At 34.0% G+C, this 15754-nt stretch overlaps 1 protein-coding gene across 1 annotated transcript in view; it reads right to left on the bottom strand.

Moving 5' to 3' along the window:
* The window catches only part of LOC118189649 (uncharacterized), a 632173-nt gene that overhangs the window by 222843 nt on the left and 393576 nt on the right, over nucleotides 1-15754 (bottom strand). The gene's annotated exons all lie outside the window — the stretch shown is intronic.

The following is a 15754-nucleotide window of genomic DNA, read 5'->3' on the forward strand; positions in this document are numbered from 1 at the left end:
ATTACACACTTGTATGACGAGCTGAAGATGTAAAAGCATGCTTTTAGATCCCATTCTTCGGAAACATAACTATCATGGATCTGAGGATAGCACCCGTATGGAATGGCCAGCATTCTTAGACTTGAATCCTTGTGTGGGAAATGCTTGGCAGACGAATTGCAGCCGTGAAGCACATTCTACATGTGTACCGAAGCTGCGAAGAGCACTGCTTGCTGAGTGGAGTAATCTTCTCCAGGATCAGTTCGATAATTTGATACGCAGCAAGCCTAGGCTTTCTACGGACTATATTTCATCGTCTGGGAGACATACACAGTATTAACCATCATACCAACCACGTAATATTACGTTTTTGTAAGGAAGATATTTTTTGTAATTACTCCCGGGAGCAAAACCGTAGTTTTTATGAATGGTATCTTAAAATGCACACACCATCATACATACGCCATCTTTTTCTTTACATTTTGCTTAATAAATTGTCTTTATATATAAGTCACTTTTATTTTGTTTTTGAACCTTTATTTGCCGGAGCTGGCGTTATCCTTAATTTATGGACACGAGTGTATATTATTTATATATTAACCCAAATATATCTGTACTCAAAATTCTTCAAACAGACACACCAATAATACTGTGGGATTTTGTATTTTCCCCCACACCATTTCCCTTCCTGGAAAAATAGCAATAGTTACTCCTTTCGGCAATGGTTACCTCTTTAGAATTATTTGAGTTTAACTACATTTGGTTTACGTAACGCTGCTCAAACCACAAAAAGATTACTAGATCAAATTATATCAGATTTAAATTTCTGTTTCGTATATATAGGTGATATTTTAATTGCTTCGTCATCTCTAGATGAACATATCCTAAATATTGAAGAAGTTTTTAAGAGAATAAAAACTCATCATTTGAGTACCATCCCTCCTACATGCACATTTGCTTCAGCATGCATAAAAGTTTTACGCTATCAAAAAAAATGGAATCTTTCCTTTACCAGAAAAAATTAAAGTAATCCAAGATTTTCTCAAACCAAAAGCTGTTATTGAACTCAGACGTTTTCTAGGAATTCTTAATTCCTATATGAGATTTTTAAATCCTGCTGCTGAAATTCAACTTCCTTTAAATAGTGCTTTGGGAAGTTTTAATAAAAATGACAAAGCATCTTTAGATTGGTTAATAGACACTGAAACAGCATTTGAATTATGTAACTAGCATCTGAAATAAGCTAAAAATGTCTTTATGTGTGACTACTCAGAAAAAGCCATAGGCGCTTGCGTCCAGCAACGTAAGGTGCAAAAATGTGAACCACTAGAATTCTTTTCGAGAAAATTGAGTGATACTGAGCAGAAATATAGTGCGTAAGATCGAGAGCTTTTGCAAATATTTGCAGCTGTTAAATACTTCAGGTACCTGCTTACAGTGTTTACAGATTATGAGACAATTACGAAAGCATTTTTCCAAAATTCAAATGTACGACAAGTTCTCATCCCCTCGACAAATTAATTAACTTAATTTCATAAACCAGTTCAATACTGGATATTGCCACTTCACTGCTTTATATGTGAGTGAAGCAGAAAATGGGCCAGTCGATGCTCTTCCTCGCATCGAAATAGTTACTACTGCAAATTCTAATAACTATGATTCTACGGTGCAAGAGCAATAAGAGTGACACTATACTCCAATCCTTTTTAGACAAACAAAATCCATTTATGCAATTAAATAAGTTACAAATGCCTGAGAGTTTCGTAGAACTGTATTGTGACATTTCAAATGTTAAAATCCGTCCTTTTGTTCCTGACGTCATAGAAAAATCATCTTTTCAGCTCTGCATAACTTTTCTCGTCTTGTACCTAAAGCAATACTGCAGTTGATCAACGACCAATTTGTCTGACCCGGAATGAAAACGTATGTCATGAACTTCGCTAAAACTTACATACAGTGTGAAAAGGCTAAAATGTCTAGCCATGTACACTCACCTTTAACTACTTTTATAATTCTGGATTAACGTTTTTCGTATATCAATATAGACTGGATTGGACGTCTTCTTACATCTCAAGGAATGTCTTACTATCTGACACGTTTTGACAGGTATACTCGTTGGCTTGAAGCTTATCCACTGAAATATACACGGGAAGAGACTGTCGCCTCTGGGCTTTACGCAGGTTGAATCTCTAGATTCGGTGTACGTGAATGTGGTAGTCAAGTTTTGAAGTGAGCTTCTTCCAAGAGCTAGCTAAATACTTTGGCATTCGCCTTTCTCATAGCACTCATAAGTCAATGGGATTATTGAAAGATGGCACTGGTCGCTTAAACAGTCCATAATGTGTCATACATCTGTACACTGGACTTTGAATTACCCTCAATTCTTTTCGGATTTCGAACCGCTTTTAAAAATTAATTTAACTGTTCTCCAACTTAAATTCTGTATATACAAACTTTAAGTCTTCCAGGACAAATCTTTATACTCCCGAAAGCAAAAATCTGAAGAATTACTTCATACAAAACTTAAATGATTCTGTTGAGTACCTTCGATCAACTGATACTACAAATCACTCCAAAAAAACAAATATTTTCTATAAAGCCTTAGACAAATATTCTCATACTTTTTTAAGTGTAAAGATGCAGTAAAACCCTCCTTGCACACACCCTACACTGGTCCTTATAAACTGTTTCCACGTAGTGATAGAACTGTTACCATCTATAAAAAAGGACACAAAATCATTGTATTTATCGACAGGGTAAAACCCTCTGTTTGGGTCCCAGAAGATGTATCTGCACCTTATATTTTACCCGAAGTTGACAAGGCCTCATCACAGAAACCAGCTTGTCTTGTAAACGAACAGTAACCTGTAAAAAGTGCTTTTGCGAAAGCAAATTTCTAAACTCGTTCTGGATATAAAGTTCATTTTCCAAAACGATTTGTGTAATACTAATGTTTCTTCTCTTTTCAGATTTTTAACACAATGTATTTTCAGGAAGCGAGGTAATGGGTGTTTTTACCTTTCACTCCACATTTCTTCAACATCGATACCGACTTCATGTCGGGAATTTCTACTTCTAGCGCATGCGCGATAAGAATCTCGATTCTGCGGGCCTTGAATAAAGAACTTTCTGCTCTGTTTTGTAATTTCGAGTACACACTCTGTTCATCGCTGAGGTTAATATTATTTTAGCTCCATGCATATATATTGACTAAGAGAAATTATTACTTAACAATTGGTTTTTAATAATTATCTAAAAACCCTAAAACACTAAATCAGGTTCTTAGAAATAGGGAACGATCTCTTAAAATCTTAATACCAACAGATATTTCTGTATGTATTTTTCTTTTGAAAATTAAAGAAACGTTTTTAATTAACAGTATTATATGGCCATGAGAACATAACTCTAGATGTTAATATTTTTTCCCAACATATTAGCAAAATGTTTTAAACTTTTTTAAGCATAAAATATCGCGAGAACACATTATTATTATGTTCTGTTGATACCATAAATTCTGATAAACCATCGTAATTTAACTTTTAAAAATAACTTATATTGAGGATGAAATAGGATTTATTTCCTAGGCATAACGTTCATTTATAGCAAAAGAATGACGAAGGGCATTAGTTCAAAAGACTATACTGACTGTCATTGAGAAAAAATGATGCTGTATCTAAGGCGAAACATTTAAAGCACTTGTTTTCACACCAAATTGTCTATTAATTTGCCATTTTTTTAGTAGAGTACCTCTCATTCCCATTCTTTTGTTCCAACCTTTATGCCCTAAAATGAATAATAAGAGTAAGTAAGCTCAAATTCAACTGCAATTACAGCTGAAAATCACGAGTCACAGTTGAATACAGCAGCTGTTCAAAATAATATACTTTAGAGGAAAACAGTTCCTTCTTTCTTTATCCTTCATACATAATGACGACTACGTTTGCTAGAGATACCTCATAAAGTGATGCCGAGTAAGAAAGCAGCTGTCTCTCAGAAGCGCATTAAATAATGAACGAATGGAGAGGTATCTGTCTCTCATAATATCAGTATGAAGACAAGAAGGAAGATGTTAGTGTTTTTAAAGTGCCCATAAAAGATTCTGACAAAGCGAAGGACTCGCGTTTTTTACCTCTTAATATCGCCGTAAAGAATGACGATAAAAGCAGCCCTGCAGGAAAAAATGAAATTTTCTTTTTATTCGGAGCCGAGGTGAAACATTCGGTTTTCATCACTTAGAAACATCTTTTTCAAGATAGAAGTATATTTATTGAATAAAAGTTCAAGACATGGTTTTCTCTCTGTGTATCTATTAGGAAAAGTATTGCTAGGGAACATTTTTTTCCGTCTGTTTCTATAGAAATTGTTAAAATTTTAAAAGAAATGTTGCGAAATTGTAACACATATGCCACATTAAAATACATTTTCTGAAATTTCTGAATTACTAGACTAAAGGAAATTTCATGGTTTTCTTAGCTTGAAATTCCAAAGGTTTGGTTCTTGTTTTATTATTCGGAAGTTCATTTTCTCTGTGTTAACAACGGTTTTGACGAAAATAAACAAATCTAATGACGGTACTAGACTATAAGAACAGTTCTTAGAGCATATTTAACTCTAGAAAATACTGCCCCGTAGTCTTTCTATTTCTCAGTCCAATTTATGATATTTTACGTTACTGTAACAAACCTAACCCCCCCATACTATATACTACATTTGGAAACCGACAGTCTTGCATCCCATTTTTCCCACTATCAAACTGGCAACTTTCGGTTCGACAAAAGCTTAGTTATCCCATGCTGAAGCGACAGTACAGCCATTTAAATAAATGTGTTCCTGAGATTTGAACCTGGACATAACAATCCGTGTATCCGTCATCCTGCGCTAACCATATTATCCTTGGTAGTCGAGATATTTCAAATATAACAAATTAAAAAATATTTCTTTGATATATTAACTCAGAAAAAGCGAAATGGACTCTTCGATGCCAAACAGAATAGTATTTTTAATATTAGATATTCCCAACTGAATTTAATTGTAATTAAATTCGTTAAATGTAGTAAAAATAGTGGAGGATATTTAGAAGTTCCTATTATGTGCAGAATTAATACCCGCTTCAATTGTACGCCAGAAAAGAAAGGTCATTAAACAAGAAGAAGAAAATCATGCATCCTACTCTGGTTCATTTCGCTGATTCGGAAGCATCGAAAACATTTCTTTTACACGACTTCCTATAATCAAGGAAATATACAAGACAAACAAATCAAGTGGATGTTTCAAAGTTACAGGAAGCTTTAAGTATTAGAATTGTGTGTCTGTTTTTTCTGCAAACAACTGCTAAAAATTAATAAGATATTAGGAAAAATAATGACAGTAAAGAGAAACAGAGTTTATAAATGAAGATTTTTGGAAACTAATATTTCAAAATTATGCCTGTTAATTTCCTATTTTTCTGTGATTAGATGGAAGGTTTAGTTTTAAATGAATGAGAGCAAGTTCATATTTTATTTGGAAAGATTGTGAGCTAAATGTGTTGTAATTTTACTTTTATTTCAAAATTGGTAAGTTAATTTTCTTAAAAACTGTTTGCAATTAATTGAACATTTTTTGTTTTAATGTCACAAATTGCTATTATTTCTAAAATTATTTTCAATACTTTTTGGCCATAGGAAAATTTGCCAAAGAATTCCGAATCAGGTTTTACTCTGCATATGAAACAAAGAGTAAAATAGTAAAAATTAAAGTGATTTTAAGAAGTAAATTGGTTTTAAAACATCCTTTTCTCTGCTTTAAGAAGACAAATAGTTTAAATCTATTTCTCTTTTATTCAGATAAGGCTGATTTGTTTGTTGCAAATATTCAACTAAATTTTGAAGATCAAATCTGACGTGACAACTTTGCAGTTTTAAAGAAGACACGTTACACCTCAGACACTGCAAATTTTAGGTTTATATAAACGCTTTCGTGATCGGTGAAGGTTTATTAATTTTTCATTGTTGCCATGAGCCGTGTGAATGTACCAAATAAATGTATTCGTAAGTTCTGATCTGGTAATGTATTACCTGTGAAAAGTAATTAAAAAAAAGTAAGTTATTTACCTTTTTTAATTAATTTATTTAATTAAAAATAACTTACATAGTTTTAACTATACATTCCGTTTACCTAATTTCTATAAATACTTAAAGAAATTTGGCATAACAGTAATTACAAAATTTCAATTTTCGAATATTCTTTAATTATGTTTTCATATTTTCAGTGATTTTATTTAGGTGTTCAGACAAGGGGAAAAAATTGACTGGTTATCAAAACATGCTTAACAATCGAAAACGGATTTCAAATTGAAGCGATTATACATTGTGCAACTGCGCTAGGTACTTTGTGTTCTCTCAAAACTCCCAGTACAAGAAATAAAATAACCTAAGGAATGGTAAACGGCGTTTTAAATTCTTAACGTCTTGCCACGATTGCTATGGCAACTAGTACAAAAATCGTATACTACTGTTAAGAAAGATCCATTTACATTTGACTCATAAAAGTTAGCCAGAAATAATTTAGCACCTGGGACTTTACGGATCGGGCAACTATGAATATTATATACGATTGTTTTAATATATGCAGTTCTCCCAAGAAAACTAAGCCGCTCTGTTGAAATGTTTGCTTCGGCTTCATCGGGAATAAATCAAATATGTCCGACTAACTTTTACGAAATATTTCTCTCCCTTTATCGGAAAAGTTGAACAAAATTAAAAGTAGAATGGTACAGCTGTTAGGAGGCGAAGAGGAGATATGTTGATATTGCATAAATTATTAATAACATCCTCCGTCTGTGCAATTTTCCGATGAATCTGAACATGTTCGCGGAAGATCGTAAAGATGAAGCAGATTTAAATGAGCGATATTTAAGATGCAAACAAATTCAGTAAGCAAAAAGATTAGGAATGATTTTACATCTAGACCTGATGATAAAAAGTTGGAAAAGAAGATTCTGTTTACATATAAAACCTTTTCAGATGAATCTTAACTATGTTTTACATTAAATGTTTTATCTTTTGAATGATTCCGACGCAGTTTATTAACTGCGCTACAGTGAAATGTTTGGCAATCGCTAGAATATGCAAGGAATAATGCATTTATAAATAGAATGAAAAAGTAAAACAAGTTTACTTGTAATGAGACAGAAGAGCATCAGGCAAATGTGGTTTTTGCAAATTCAACCAGCAGGTTTCTTTTTTTTTTTCTTTATTTCTTTTTTGTATGCAAACAATTACTATTTTCTTAGAACAAATTTTATTTTACCGTATTATATCTCCCAGAAAAATATGGTAAAATAACAAAATTTAAAGGATGTCCTAATTCTTATGTTCAAATCATTTTAGAAAACTGAAATTTCAAGAAATAGTGATCACCAAATAAACTGCTAGTTCGAAGGAAAATATAACAAAACAGCATTCTGCTTATACAATATAAATATATATATGTGTGTGTGTAAGAAGTTACACCCAGCTAGGAGATGTGGAACTTACGTCACTCGAGGTTGCCGCCAGCAGAGTATCAGATGAGCAGTGGACATGGAAAGTCGACGTGCTTTCGTTTAATGGTGTAGCCAGCCATTATAAATATTTGAACTTTATGCCAGAGATGATTCAGCGAAATGGAAGTGTGTATGGACTATCACATTCTTGTGAGGACGCCCAATCAATCACATCTCAGCTAGCCAATTTTCTTATTTAATCACAATAATTTATTTAATAAGTTGTTAATAAATCAGTAAATTTTAAAATTTGTATGGTGCTTTCCATTTACACACCCCATATGTATACGAGATGAAACATTTAAATTATTGTTGTTTAGCATTTTACTTCATCGTAACTTTGCTGTTAAAAAAAAAAAAAAAAAAAAAAAAAAAAACATGAAGAGGAAGTTTATGAATGTGACACTCTAGCTTCTATCCTAGTTGTTTGTTAGTGTACTTAGGAAAGTTGCTTTTCGTGTATAATGTGTTGTCAAGTTTTTAAATAAAAGAAGTCTAAATATAATTAAATATTGTAGCAATTACTAAGACACCCTCAGATTGAAATTTTTCCATGTGATTCCTCCACATGTCATATATGTATGTTACTGTGAAACAAGTACTGGAGGAGGCCAACATTCTCCTGTGAACGCCAAGATTAACATAGTCGCATGGTGTATGTCCGAAATATTTGCTGAATATCCCTTTTTTCTCATTTACACCGTCAAATGCCAATATTCAGGATGCACTGATGGTGAATGTTGATTTAAAACATGCTATGATATATTACAAAATAGGAGAAAGTTTAAATAAAAACACATGCAAATAAACTTCTGAACTTAAAACGAACAATACATTCTAAATGAGAAAAGAAGTAATACCAAAAATAAACTTACTTAATTATGTGTTTGACGTTTTACAGTCTTATTTATTGCAAGGTGTTGGTGTACTTAATTATGGCAAAGCACACTAGGGCTATCTGCTTATAGGGAAGGGATGCCTTTGCGGAGGACTTTCTAAGGGAAACTGGCTCGTATACGCGTTACACGTGGAGAAACCACGAAAACACCCATGCAGCTAGCCCGTTCGCGGGATTCGAACTTTGGACCGAACTACCAGTGTTCCGCGACTTTACCGCTTCGCCGCTGGTGGGCTATTTATTGCAAGGACATAAACTGTTATGACACTTTGAATTGCACAAGTGACCTTTTTTTTTACAACACTTCTCTGTCTGTCTTACCCCGTCTCGTTTCGATCTCCATCAGAGCATGTCTGTGCTTATCGTTATACACCAGGGATGAGCCGAATACTTTACACCAGTGATGACCAAATTTTGGGTCTCTACTAACATACTTGGTATGTGCTGATCCTCCAATTTTGGTCTTTCACGGTAACACATATCTATCATTAGCATTGCATATTCAGAGTTTTGTATTTTTGTGTATATCTATACAGAAAACACCTAACATGTCTACTCTTGTGACGCCATTCCCATTAAGAAGTATTTTTAATACCATTACCTTTTACGCGAGATTATTTGTAGAATATAAATAACTACAACTGAAGATATGATAATTAAAGTGTAGGACAATATATATCTAACTTCCTAAATACGACATACGTACCCAACTTACAAAGTACTAAAGCGTTATAAAAAGTTAAAATAGAAGTCTGAAGTTATTGAATAGCAGAGAAAGCACAAAATTTATTATTCATCGATTCCTGATGTTACGCATTTTTTTCCTGAGTAGAAAATTTTCTCTTGCATTTCAGAATTTCGAGCCCATTACACAGCGTTATGCTTTAACATACTGAGCCTCAGACACAAGTCAGATACGACACAATGTGGAAACAGCTAACGGGCCAGGATTTTTTAAAACAAAATAAATATTTTCAATAAAAAAATTCATTAAATTATTAATTATATATTAAAATAAAATAAATTTTCATTTTCATTTATTAAATATTTAATAAAAATTTTAAAAACGGTAATAATAATATTATGAATTTTGTTTACATAAAAATAATTGTAATGAAATTATATGTAAACTGTAGTGTTTCTTGTATAAGCAATCTGAAAAGGATCACCATGCGAAGAATCGCAGGAAATTAGGCTTATAGAGGTTATTCCATTCCGATCCGATCTTCAAGCAACCGTAACTGTTTCCGACCTTAGGGAACTGTAACTAGGTATGTTTTCTAGTAATTTTGAGAAACTGAAAAATGTAGTGAGAGGTCTCTGTGCCAACTTGACTTTTAGATGCCTTTTGGATTGCGCTGTTTTTCACGTTTGTGTTAACTATTGATTATCAATGTGATAACTATTGATTATGGCCTGTCATACTGAAAAGAGCTGTATGAGTTCTTTTGCGCAGAAAGTTCCAAAACTGTAAAGTGTTTTTGTTATTAGTTTTCAATAAATTCCATCAAGCTATCATCGGTTTTGTGTGCTTTTGATCCATTACGAAACTATACCCGCATAACATGTTTTTTTGTCAAGAGTGGTGTTGACCGCTGGCGAGAAGTGCAACGGAGAAAAAACTGAGAAGGCTGGGACAGCCTTTATTTTCTTGAAAAGATGGAAAAGGCTGTCTGGGGAGTTCACGAAACAATTGAAGCGGGTCAAGAAGTGATGAAAATAGAAATTGCTGCCATAATAGAAAATTAATTCACGACAATGGAAGGCAGGATAGGCTCGGTTGAAAATAAAGTTTGAGAAAAGGAAGAAAGAAAAGAGTAATTACTTCCATAATAGAAAACTAATTCAAGACTATGCAAGACAGAATGGGCACAGCTGGAGAAATTAGAGAGAATGTTTCTGCTGCCGAACAACAAACAGATGACAGACATTTTGCTGTCGCTGAAGAAGTTCACAACATAAAGAAATCCATAGTGACAGGTGGAAACAATTCTGACGGCTTTAATTTCCTACCTATGTCCTCTCGTCCCTCTCCAAAGCTATCTACATATGATGAAAAGACCTCCTGCAAATTTTCAAGTCTCAGTTCTCTATAATTTCAAATGTAAATAAATGGGATTTCAGAATAAGGGCTGCCATCTTCCAACCCCACTGAGAGAAGATGCAAGGAATATCTTTCATCCTCAGACCGAAAACCAGAGGCTAGACTTTGAAACTTTATCCGGCGCTTTGGCGAAAAGTATTTAAGAGACTATTGCAGGCTTCACTTAAATCTTGCAAAGAGGGCCACGGAAACAGTCTAGGAGTTCGCCATATATGTTGAAGGGCTGTTTCATCTAGCCTTTTGGGCTTTCTTACAGAAACAATAGAAATTCTGTCCTGTAATACTTAGACTTTGGTGTTTGAGAGCCTAAGATACAGAAACCCCGGCGAATGGCAGAAGTAATAGATTGAAAACAATCAGTTAACTGGATCAGGTACGAGGCATACCAGCATTTAACCCGTTGACACCGCCACCCAGCCAGAGCTCATGTCCAGGAACCAGTGGATCACGTGATAACTCATCTAGACGATTTAGCCAGACAATTCAATGCCTGTTTCGAAACGCCTATAGAGGGCAGGTACCTTCCCTGTTTCTTCAAGGTAGGATTAGAATTTGACCTATAACGAGATGTGCTTAACTATGAGTTAGAATATTTTGTAATGGAGTCGCCACAGGTATAGTTATATTTGCCACGCATATCGTGTGCCAAGTTGCATACTCATATTAGACTTTACAAGGAAATATTTTTTTTCTTAAACTTTAAAAATAACGAAATGCATTCTGGCTCTCAGTATGTAACTCTATTTGAAATTAAAGGTAAATCCATCCAACAAATAATAGCTGAAGACGATATTACAGTAATAGAAAGAAGGGATCTTTTACTACCTGGATACATAGCTGAGATAGAAACTTCCTGTATTGCATAATGGAATATTATAAGAACTGTAACAGCCCGAAAGAAGTACTAATAACTTCTGCACTCGTCGATCTATCGAGAGTGTCATCCCGGTGAGTATTGTCATCGTAAGTGATAAGGAGAAAGTCATTTGGAAAGGCAAAATGGCTGTAGCATATACTCTAGTGACCTGCATTAAACGAACTAATAATCATTCGGTCACTGTCTCTTCATACAGTCTCACATAGGAGTTACTGCTGAATGCGAAACTATGTGATGACGACAGCAATGCAGCCAAGCATATCTTTCAAGAATTTCTAAATGTTTTCTCCCACACATGTTTTGACGTAGGTGCAATCAGTTTGGCTATGGCCAGAATTGGTACAGGTGATGATCCAACAATCAAGCAACATCCAAGAATTCTACCAATTGCTAAATAGGAAGAAGTAGAAAGACTTCTAGAGATCATACAAGAAAGTAATGCTATCGAGCTTTCAGCAAGTTCTTGTGCCTCTCCTATAGTCTTCTTCAGAAAGAGGGATGCTTTAACAAAATTTGATATCGATTACCAGCACTTGAAGGACATTACGAAGAAAGACAGCTCCTATCTTCGTAAAACTGACAACATTCTGTACATTCCTTCTTTAAGCAAGGGGTTTTCGACGCTTGATTTAATGGGTGGCTATTGACAGGTAGAGATACATCCTGATGGCAGAGAAAAGGCGGCCTTTACTACCGGAAAAGGACTTTGCCAGTTCTCGGTGATGACGTTGGATTATGGAATATTCAAACATCTTATGAAGACCACGCTGAGATGTCTTTCCTGCGAAGTCTGTCTGATATATCTGAATGATATCACCATCGTTTAGAAATGTTTTGAAGAGCACTTCGAAAATTTTAGGAATTTGTTTCAGAAATTGAATGAAAATCTAATATTAAGTCTTACCAAATATATATTGTTCAGGGATGAAGTGAGTTACCTCAAATGTGTAATCTCTTCCAAAGGTATGTGTTCGGATCCAGAAAACGTGCCTGGATTTAGAGTTTTGCATGTGTGGGTTTAGTGCCTGGATTTAGTTTTAGTATGTGTTCGGATCCAGAAAGAATGCCTGGATTTAGTAGAAAGAGTTTCGGGCTCCAGTTCTAGACTTGAGATAAATTCACAAATCTTCTGTATCATGTGCAAGCCGTCAAAAATTCTCAGTTATAGGCAGGAGATAGCCCGAAAATATCCATCAGCTGAGAATTTTTTGAGGGCCTGCACATAATACAGGAGATTTGTGAATGACTTTTCTTTCGTAGCAAGTCCTTATCAAAAACTGATAAACAGCAAACAAAATCACACTTAGTTCTTTTTGAATAAAGAATATGAGGCTTACGGACAAAAGAATTTGGAGACTCATTTTACAGACTAAAGGAGGCTTTAACGTCTGCGACAATCACAACATATCTTAAATTCAACAAATCATTAATTCTTCACATGCACGTGAGCAATGATTGCGACGGTACTATTTCCTCCTAAGAAATAAACGGTCAAGAACGTTTCGTAGCATACTGTAGCAAATGTCTATCTACTCTGGAGAGGAATTACTGTGCCACTAGCCAAGAGTTGTTTGCCATAGTTAAAGTCGAAGAATATTTCCACTATTAACTGTATGACAGATAATTCCTACTCCGTTGGTCATTGGCCTGGATTTTAAATTTTAAAAATCCCGAAAGCGAAATAGACAGATCGATACAGAGGCTCCAGGAGTAACCAATCCCTATCCTTTGTAGGAATGTAGCGTCACACGGAAAACGCGTTGCTTTGTCTAGAAGACCTTACTCAGAAAGCTACTTTTCGTGTTCGTGAAAGCAAAGTAAGCTGGTTAATCCGGTTATAAATTCAAGTTATAAATTCAACATTCTTAGACACATCCCATAGAGTGACAAAGAGATCAGGAAACACCATTTGAAAGAAGGCAACATTAAATGCATAACTGACTTAATAAAGTCGATATGAAACCTACCTGGCAGAACATTTTAATCTTTAATTCTACTACGAAACGATATTGGGTTCTTTGGGACTCACGCCATATTCGAAACTGCATCTTGTACCCCAATTGGAATTGGAAGGTTAAATAGCATTTCAATGGCAGCTGATATTTCCAAGATGTCAGATATTCTTAAAGAATTACCTAGCACATCTGTATCATGAAGAGTTTACACTGAGTTCGAGTTCGTTTTTGTCAGAGTAAATGAAGGGCTGACGTGCGAAAGTGGTAATTATCTGGCGATGGTAATGCAGGCTGGAAATGACCTACCAAACACAACAGAGGGAAGCTGCAAAGTTACAATGTAGGAGCGCCTTTTGAAAGCATCGCCTTCAATATCTTGGCACTTCCACCACAATTTGCTGTGGCAAAATATACATAATAAAGGGTTATTTGACCCTTATATGTTGTTGTTTCCTGTCACACGAACTCAAGCGTTTATTCGCTTACTAGTTCTTAAGATTCTTCACTTTTAACTGTAATTTAGAATTAAACTGTGGAGAATCCTACAATCTAATGAAATAATGTAAATTATGCCGTACGTAAAAGACAAGTGCTGAACTCTAAAAGCAGAAACGTATATTTGAATATTAAGATCTGGTTGAATTTCTAACAAATTTGATTTAAAATTTAATTTTAATCATTTTTCTTCTAAAACAAAAATCCGTTAAAATTTAATTAACAATAAGCAAAGCATCATTTTTCAACTTTAATTTATTTAACTAAGAGCTATATTTGACTGTTAAGATCTAGTTGAATATCTAACGGATTTGATTCGAAATTTGATTTTAATAATATTTCTACTAAAACAAAAATCTACTAAAATCCCATAAACAAAAGAAAAAGCATCTTTTTTCCACTTTTAATTTCTAAAGTTCTCTGATTAAACTCAATAACTTACAAAAAGCGGTGAGTATCTTCGTGCAAATGCATAAACTAACAGCCAATAAATCGAACACTTCAAAAATGGAAAAAAAAAGAAAATACTAGCAGTTTCAAAATCGAAGAACAAGTTCTACAATTTCTAGGAAAAATTTCCTTCTTGAGAAAGGGAAACACAATACTGAATAAATTAGAGTTCAGAGTTGAGACATAGGAACTCCATTTAACACTCGAGGAAACTTGCCTCGAAACATTTTTGACTCCCTTCTCTCTCCCGCCACCTAAAAAGGCATAGAAACGAGATCTGGCACTAATTTGTCTTGCGAAGCTTTTGCTCTCTGTATTTTAAAACGGTTGCCGGATCAGTGTCCGAAGGAAATTTAATTTAAAACGGGAGCCGATTAAAAGACTCTTTTACAGTATAAATTTCAGAAAGGATTTAGAATTTTTAATTAGTTCTTCTTTCTTTCTCGAAAAACATGTTTTGAAAGCCAAGCTTAAAATCTAGCGAATCGAATGAAGTTTTCGTTTATTTCTAGAAGTTCAACACGGATGAGTAGTTAGAGGTAATGCGTTTGGATGTTGATTTTGATAAGTGGTGGGGATTCGGAAGCTGACATATGTTCTAATTGCTTCTAGAAAAAGAAATGGAAAAGGGAGTTTGAGTATGCAGTGAATAACTAGAAATTTTGAACGTCTTATAATTCTGGGGTGAGTTTAAAATTTTTTCCAATGATTTTTACATTTTTTCTAGAACACAATCTAAAGTTAACTTCTTGGTCGTAAAGCAATTTGATGAGGTGAACGATATTAGCATACGTACATAAGCTATGAAATATAATTTAAACTTTACGGATTTATTAAATAGCTTTTCATTAACCAACTACTTCACTAATCACTAATGTATCACTGAATCACTAATGTATCACTGAATGAACAATTTGGAATTGGTTTCAGTTCGCTTTGTTTGAAATTTTTCAGATACAAAAAAAAGTGTTAAAATTTAACAGTAATTAAAACAATTTTAAGACAAGAAATTCATGTTGAGCTCAGAAATTGTATGATTAACCTTTTAATCATTAAGTTGTCTCTAAAAGCAAACCTTATGCTTTAAAATATTTATTTTATATTATTGCTATTACATCCAGCTCTTGAACTGTTGCATATAAAAAACTTAAACACGTTCAATTGGTATAATGCATTTTTAATAAATGTCATCAAATTCCTTTTTGCCTCACACAATCTTTCTATAAATTTACTTCAACTTTTATATTATCAAGGTATTATTACCATTTCCATTTTTGTAGCCTTCTCATGAAACAATACGTAGAGATTATCTTTACACGTGGAATCATGCAACCGAAACCAAAAATTAGTTAATATGCTTAAAATACATGCATAAGAAAAGAAATCACACTATTAATCATACCATCCCTTGACAAGGGCAGCCGTTTAAACATGTAATCCATTTGTAAAATCCGAAAAAATCGGTATTCAA

Source organism: Stegodyphus dumicola, chromosome 4 (assembly GCF_044657685.1).
Source record: "Stegodyphus dumicola isolate Sdum_Otavi_A_Nest chromosome 4, ASM4465768v1".
Lineage (NCBI taxonomy): Eukaryota > Metazoa > Arthropoda > Arachnida > Araneae > Eresidae > Stegodyphus > Stegodyphus dumicola.